This window comes from Colossoma macropomum, unplaced genomic scaffold (assembly GCF_904425465.1).
Source record: "Colossoma macropomum unplaced genomic scaffold, Colossoma_macropomum, whole genome shotgun sequence".
Lineage (NCBI taxonomy): Eukaryota > Metazoa > Chordata > Actinopteri > Characiformes > Serrasalmidae > Colossoma > Colossoma macropomum.
The window spans coordinates 9,303,732-9,312,029 of NW_023494801.1; the positions used below are offsets into that span (position 1 = coordinate 9,303,732).

The 8,298-nt window shown below is 40.1% G+C and overlaps 1 protein-coding gene across 2 annotated transcripts in view; it reads right to left on the bottom strand.

The window, feature by feature from the left end:
• stat3 (signal transducer and activator of transcription 3 (acute-phase response factor)) overlaps positions 1-2,674 on the bottom strand; it is a 39,697-nt gene extending 37,023 nt beyond the window's left edge. For both annotated transcript variants that reach the window (XM_036590073.1, XM_036590072.1), the window contains exon 1: positions 2,449-2,674. The gene's annotated coding sequence lies outside the window, so the exon portion shown is untranslated. The remainder of the gene's footprint in view (positions 1-2,448) is intronic.
• Positions 2,675-8,298: the final 5,624 nt, after the last annotated feature.

The following is an 8,298-nucleotide window of genomic DNA, read 5'->3' on the forward strand; positions in this document are numbered from 1 at the left end:
AAAAACTTACTAAGCTTTAAAATGAGCTATTTTTTGATTGAAGCACTTAAGATGAGAATCTGAAAGGAGACTATCATGCCCAAACTATTCAATCACTCTGCTACATCACAGGAACAAATACACAGGTAACAACATCACATCACACAGTGTGAGTGAGCGCTGTTTCAGACTTGCTAAAGGACTGGATTGGATTTTTTTTCCCCCCAATATCCCATCCAGCTTTTTTTCGGCTGATATGAGCCCGATACCAATATGCCATCTCTAATAGTATAGTGCTGCCTCGTATTACTCTATTGTGCTGTAGTCATTTTGTGTTTTGTCATATTACTGCTCTGTTTTAATACTTCCCACCACTGTACAGCTGTATTACTGTTCAGGTATTACAGTTCTGTTCTCTTGTGTTAGACTGCTGCGCTCCTCAGTTCTGTTTCTGTTCTTATATTACTAGTTGCTCACGTGCACTTTCAGACATTTCGCAAACTAATCTTTGGACTTAATTTTACAACTGCTGTCACAGTAACGTGTGCTGAATCTAGGTTCCCTGGGCTACACCTAGGCTAGATGGATGTAGGTCACTATTTCCTGGTCTTGCTCCTGATGTCCCCCTGTTCTATACATTAACCCTGAGTAATCATGACAACAGGCTTCTGAGAATCATTAGTTAAAAACAGTCCCCTAAGCTGCTATAATACTCCCATGGGCTTTTAAACGTTAGGCGGTGTCTATGGTAATAAAACCTTTACTAACTAGCACAGATAACACTTTTGTCATAGAAATGAGGAACAACTAAAGTATGTGGACAAGTCCATCTGTCAACAGTTCTAAAAAAGGGACTGAAAAATATGGGAACCTGTCTTACCCCTTTGAATTCCAATCTTATAACATCCTGAGGCTTATTATACAGCAACTGCATGAAAAACAATGAAAACATCTTAAAGCTTTTATCATGCTCAGTGGCCTCAACAGTAGATGTGGCCTAAGAATATACACTTTTTAGCTCAAGGTGTATTACTGCTCAACACTGTAAAAAGCCTGTAAGTCCCTGGTGAGGAAATGTTTTGCCAACTTGGCAATTCCTGACCTTTACAGTAGGCACCAAAGTCAGTAAAATCCCGGCCCACTACCCGGGAATCCCGTTCTTACTGTTTATACTGGGTTAAAGGAATGGTTCACTGAGAAATCAAATTTACACAGTGACACCAAACGTACTTGATCAGCCAAGACATGTTTGGCGTATGACGTTTGCTTCTTTAGTTCTGCACAGGTGCTACCAGGCATATATTACAGTAGTATGATTTGGCTTCCATTACTTGCTAGCTCCACTAACCTTGTAGCTTCAGTGGAAAAGTAAAGAGGCCAACTTGGGACCTTAGATTTGTCTTGGCTGATCAACTACGTTTGGGGTCAGGTGGAAACTGGGAACATTATATTTTTCAGTGAACCACTGCTTTAACCCAGCGTGCAAACTGTGGTACCCTATGGGTAACATTACAGTGTGCAGTGCAGGGCTGCAGGAGCAGGACAGGGAAACAGTAAGTTCATGTAGAGTTAAGAAACCCACCTCGCCCAAAATTATCACTAATATCACTCACACAAACACTTTAAAGCAGACAAAAGTCAGAAACGAAACGAGAGGATTCCCTCCATCCGAATACTGGAAGGGATGACGTCACGGGAGCAAGGGACTACCCCGAGAGGCGAGAGGCGAGAAAGAGAGAAATCAAGCCATCCAGATCGATATTTAGAGGTATATCTGTTATGCAAATGTGAAACCCGTTACAGCAGCACGCCCTGGGCTACAAACAAAAAAACAAGCCACGTGTGTTTTCGCACATTTGCGTAACGTGGATAATAAAGTTTTTGTTTTCTAAATGTAAATATTCTGTCACCAAGGGCAGAAGTGGTTACAGCTTCTTGGGCGAGGAAAAAAAGCCACACTGACCATGGCCAGGCCTATAGCGTTATGTTAACGTTAACGCTCTGATGTATAACTGACGAAACCGAACATTCAACGTGTTGACAGCGCAAAAAGTAAAGAGAAAAGCTGTTTAAACGTGTCCTTGTACAGAAGCTGTTGGGATTCAAGGCTTTAGGGCAGGTGAAGCAGAAGCATGCTCCGGACGGGGCATTCCCGCCGCTAAACGTAACGGATCGGACGAAACCCGTGGGCTCAGACGGCTTTTATTTCCGTGCTCACACAGCATCGTGTTCTCAGAAGCGCAGCCCGACAACATTAGCCAACTTTCGGATCAGTTCTGCGGTCTTACCCTGAGCCTGGCTCCACTAGAGCACATTTTTTGACGTTTTAACATAAAGGAACATGACAGAACTCTGTAGGTTATGTAACTGGTAACTTATAGTTCGCTGGCAACGACCTGAAAAAGCAATAACAAAGCACATTCACAGGAACGCGTCAAAGTGGGGACGTTCATAGGGTGCCTTACTTACCCTCTGTGTACGCGGTTCGAGATTTCAGAGAAAAACTGACAAAAGTCTACGACCCGCCGCTAAATGAAACAGGCACAGTGAAAAAAATCTTTACAAATACTGTAAATATCAAACAAAAGAGGCAAACCAGACGTGTTCGACGCCCAGACTTATCCCAACTTTCTGTTACGAGCCAAAAAATGTTAGTCCACAGCAGCCTGTCTGAAGGAGTTGCAGTACGGCTCGAACTTCGCCTTGATTGACGAGCGTTCGGCGAATAGCGGCGCGACGGTGAAATATTGTCCAATCAGCGCGCCGGAACGGCAGTAGGGGCGGGATCGGCGCCCAGCGAGCTTGTCCGCGCCCGTTGTTTATTGGCCTGGGTTGGTTGAGCGTTCCGACTCTCGCTTCCTCCCCCCGGGCTGACGTTCGTGGAGCGTGTGCAGCAGAGGGGGCACCGCGCGTGTTCCCGGAACAGCTCGGCTGGAAGTCATCTGAATTACTGGCAGCGTCGACGTCATCACAACTTTAATACAGTCAAAGTGTGCTGGTATTGACAGGTAACGTGAGGTTTGCCCTGATCGATTTCTGTCCTTAAAGGACTGTGACGACTGTCTAACACAGACCCGTACGAAAATACCCGTAGTAATAATATAAGAAACTAAAAAAATATATAATACAGTAAAATCTAAAAACCTTTCACCTACATACAGCAGTCTTACAGTGCTGTCTTACAACAGGGTGATGTACAGCTGTTTACCTCTGGTAAACCTTTACCTGTGGTAACAGTAATTTAAAGGTTTAACAGGAAAACTGTAAAAATTCTTATCAGCATAGAAGCCAGAAGGTAGTACTGTTGATCTCTGTAGGCATATGAAACACACTAGAAATAGTGGGGTTTTTTTGGTTAACAAACCCAGACTTTTCTTTAGTCATGAACTATGACGGCCAACACGTAAGCTACACACATTCATACAGCATAAATCATATTAACAAATTTCTCACATGACTGACGGTTAAGGCAAAACAGCCTAGCTCTGTGTGGTGGTTAAGCTGTGATCTTACTGATAAATATGTTGATTTCTTACTGACAAATGAATGGACACACAGGCAGTTCCTTCCTCATTTCCACGAATTGAAGGCACAGGATATTAGATGACTTCTTAGATTCAGCGTTGTTTATTTTTATGGCCATAACAGGGGCTGCTAAGGAAGCTAAAAGAAATGTCCAGTATGGTCAGCCTACTATCTCATAGAGTCCACTCCAGTGAGATCCCAATACTGCTTACTATTAGGGCTGGCAGATAAATCAGTTTTACATCAAAATTGCAATTTTTAAACCACAAGAGCTGCAGTTTTTACTATAGCTCACAACATCCTTATTGTTGATGTAAGAAGCTTAAGGTGAGAAATTGAACCTAATGACACTGTGAACTTGTGAACTGCTTGTAGATGAGTTAGACCAATCAGAAGCAACCAAACACCCACGTGCAACCACAACTAACTGGCAGTCTGACTCACAAAACTCAGAATTCATTCCTCAAGCCAGAAAAAGTGGATATGTTGGTCTTTTTGGCCACAAAAACAGATCTGGACCTCAATTTACAGAAAGAAATCACAATGTAAGTCGCAGTCACAACATTGGTCAGAAAAATTGCAATTTGATATTGTGGCACCACCACTGGACTTACGGTTTGGGCCAATTGGGACAGCAAAGAGGAATGTGTGGAGGACTCCCAGAATGTACGCCTCTCCACATCCTTTGTTTAGTTACATTTAATGAGTTACATGTTCTTGTTTTAAAGTTCAGATGTATGAATGTTTTGTTTGCGGTAAATCATGTCCCTTTTTTAGCTATTTAGCGTGCTAGAAGTGTTACGGTTGCCTTTGATGATCTGTCCTCATTTCCCCCCGTAAGTGTAGTTCCCTTCTGTGCCTGCAGTTTCACTAAATCTTCCTGAAGTGAAAATGGGAGACTGCCGGTCTTCTTCTGCACCGACGCTACAATATTCTGCCCTAATCGTTCAGCCACAAGTGTGCTGTACAAACAAGAGCTGGCAGTTTCAACAGATAGAAGCAGGTGGGGTCATTAAACTGCAGTCGGGAATCACTATGAGTGAAGAACAATTGGCTTTGTAACAGCAAAAGACTGCATACTCTAAAATGAACTGTGTATTAAATGTATGTAAAATAGACGCATGTAAATATACATTTCTACAATGTGGCAAAACCTGTCACTGAAATTTTTTTCATTATAGAACAGAATAATGCTGTCCAGACTGTTTGATGGTTAACCCTTTAAACTCTAACGGACTCGCTTCCACTCTCATAACTGCATCACTCACGTGTTAGTTTCATAGTAGTTACTAAATAATATGCCTGGGTTCAAGAGGTCAATTGATTTCTTAACATTAAGTAAGACTGTATTAGGTTCTATAGTATATTAGGCTTTATGGTGGCTTGCCAAAATGGTCTGCCCTTTTGGACCAGTCAGTAAAAAGGTCAATGACCAAGAAGAGAACACACACAGGGAATTGCCATTTGGCCTTGTAAAACCCACAGTCATTATGTGAGTAGGCATAGGACGGCGGTTTTGTAGGACGGCAGTAGCACTGAGTGCCTATGTTGGAAGAAGAAGAAGAGAAAAAAAATCATTTTCAGTTCAGGGAAATCAAACTGCTGTGGATGTGTTCCCGTCAGATGCAAATATTTGTTGACTGTGGTTTATTTGTTAATGGACAGGGACACAAATGCAGTTACAATGGCAATAAACCATTCAGAGAGCATAAAGCCCAGAATATGCAGCACTGTAAAAGTCTCAGACTAAACAACTATCAGTTCTCAAGGACCACAGTGGAAATAAGGCTTTGACTTTTTTTTGCATTATCCTTGACTGTTTCTGTGTTTTTATAGTATGGCATAACCGTTTTTGCTAACAGTGTATGCTTAGTTAAAAATATGTACACAACAGAAAAGATTACACTTAATTATTACCTATACAAACAGAACATCGCCAACGAATTATCTACACATAAACATACTGTGAACGCAGCTCTGAAAGATTATAACAAAGACTTTCAGTCTGGAAAACAATGATGGGGTTGATGCAAATGAAACAAAGAAACTCATTTAAATGAGATCAACTGTCCAAAGACAGTAAAACGGATGAGCCTGAGCGGCAGTTTGGCGATACTTTGGCTTCCAACCAATTGAATGTGGGCAAACACTGGGTGTTAACAGTGTTACATGCTGTTTTAGCAGATAATAGTTGGCATTATGAATTAGTAAGTAAAATTACACTGTAACCCAGTCAGTAATTATATGGTTATTATATTACAATCATTTTTAATTGATTGTAATTTCTAATTTGCTAATTTCTATTTCAAGTACCTCCAAATAGCCATATTTGTGAGATCAGTGCTACCACAGCATGCAGCTCTGTTTAATATTATAACATAATATGTTACACATCAGTTTATCACAATGAGCAAGAACTGCATTCAGCCTGTTACAAGGTTATAATACAGGTTAGCATAATTTTCATGGTATATTTTCATCTGCCAGAACTTTTTTTATTAACTCTTATGGATACTTAAATATCAAAATAGTCATGTATACAGTCACATGCAAAAGTTTGACTACTTCTGGTCAAATTACATGTTTTGTTGATTTTTTAAGTGAAAATAAGTTCACACATCCTTAACAGAATACAAACCAATTTTAGTGCACAACTTGTATTTATTTGCTGAGTTTGATGAAACATAAATTGTGTTAATGAAACAAAAATAAAATATTAAATGTGCACAAGCCTCAGGATGTGTTAACTGTGTTAATTTAGAAAATAGCAAAACATGTAATGTGACCAGGAGCATGCAATGACTCACATGTAACTGTCAACTCACTAGCCATTTTTATTAGGTACACATATCTTCTATCTATATTTATTGAGCTCTTCCAACGAAACTCCACCTGTTTTTTTTTTGGATAATCAATTATTTTGTTTTCTATTTTGTTCAACCTTTTACATTAAAAGCCATCCTATGCTTTATTTATGTTTCAGTGACCCCTTTATTTTAAATGCAGGGCACCAAACTATGCCATACCATGATGTTTACATAAAAAAGGTGCATACAGTACAGTTTTCATTGCTCATTTGTCAATTTAATCAGGTCCACTTACCATATAGGTGCACTTTGTAGTTCTTTTGTAGGCCATCTGTTTCTCTGAATAATTCTTTATCCCATTCTTCAATAGACCACTGCAGAGCAGGTATAATTTTGGTGGTGTGGCATTCTCAGCACTGCAGTTGGTGTGTGTTACGCTGATATGAGAGGATCAGACACAGCAGTGTTGTGGGAGTTTTTAAACACTTTGTACACTTACTGTTGCACACACCTACCTTCTAGATGTAAAGTCAGAGACAATAGCTCATCTGTTGCTGCGCAGTTTGTGTTAGTCATCCTCTAGTTCTTCATCTGTGGTCAGCTTCTGGCCACAGGATGCTGTTGGCTGGATATTTTAGAACTACAAAGTGCACCTATATATAAAGTGGACCTGTGTATCTACCGGACAATGAGTGTAGATATAAGTGGCTAATAAAGCGGCTATATAAATAGTACCTGTACATTTTATAGGTTTGGACTTTTAAAATGACAATATCAGTAGGGTTTGACCTTCTGAGTTGGGACTGAATGGGTGGCAAACAAAGCAGGAAATAGCATCTTCCTGGAACCTCTAAATGACATGAGGTTTGTGGTTGATGTTTGTGAGTACAGAATAGAAAATGAGTTTGGAGAGGAAAAGATAATTTGTGTTTATGACCACTGTATTCACTTCTTGGATTAAGGTTCATTTCGTGATTTTGCTGTCTATGATGCTTCTTCACAAAAAAACATTCCTTCTATAGTTCTCCATCAGGCTTTCACCCCTGCTAGTCATATAGAAGTGAGAGATGATTATTGAGGTTTGCACAGTATAGAGGCAGGGGGTTATGAAGGTTCTTAAATTTTATTTACATTTTTATGAACTTAATTTTATCCTTTTTTGAAATCCACTTTCTGATGGTTTATGGACTAAAAACAGTTGTGATTCATTTTTACATGACCATTTTCTCTCAAAAAGGCATGTTAAACTGGGCACCTTTCAGGTCAAAGTGCTGCAGAGTTTAGTGTTTACCCTTGTCTAATGCTCTGAATTCAGTTCATGAAGGCCTTATTAATTAGCTGTTGAGCTGAATCAGGTGTGTTTGATGAGGCAGCGTGCTGAAGTCTGCAGTGTTTTGGCCTGCCAGGACTGGAGCTTGCCACATATGCTTTGGAACTAAGCCCTATTCAAGCTGGATTAGTTTTACCACAGGACGTCCGGTAATATGATCTATGCGTGATTTGAACGGTTCATGCTGGATAAAATATCTGCGTAAATTCCCCAAATGACCCCAAATGGCCCTGTGTAACAAAAATAATTACACCAGACTGAAACGTCATCATGCTAATTTCAGCATGTGGTGTCTTGCCTGTTGCCATTAACTTGAGGACTACAGAATTGGTTTGAAACAAGCTTTATTTGAGCAGTTAGCTTTGCCTTCAGGTAGCATAACAGGAAAAAATGGAGTGGCTGTTTTCTGTTACCTGGTTTTGTTATAAGATGTTCATTCAAACAGGACTACAATCACTAAGGGAGCTCTGGGATTGACAAATTATAGAAGGTACTAAAATTACAGATCTCCTCATTCAGATTAAAGTACCTGCCCAGGTAAAACTGATCCAGCTCCAATATGGCTTAAACAGTCTGTTTTTGTTACTGTGCCTTTAAGGCTGATATATGTAAACAAACTTTGTTCCAAGTGACTGTAATGTATTGTGGCTTGTTCAA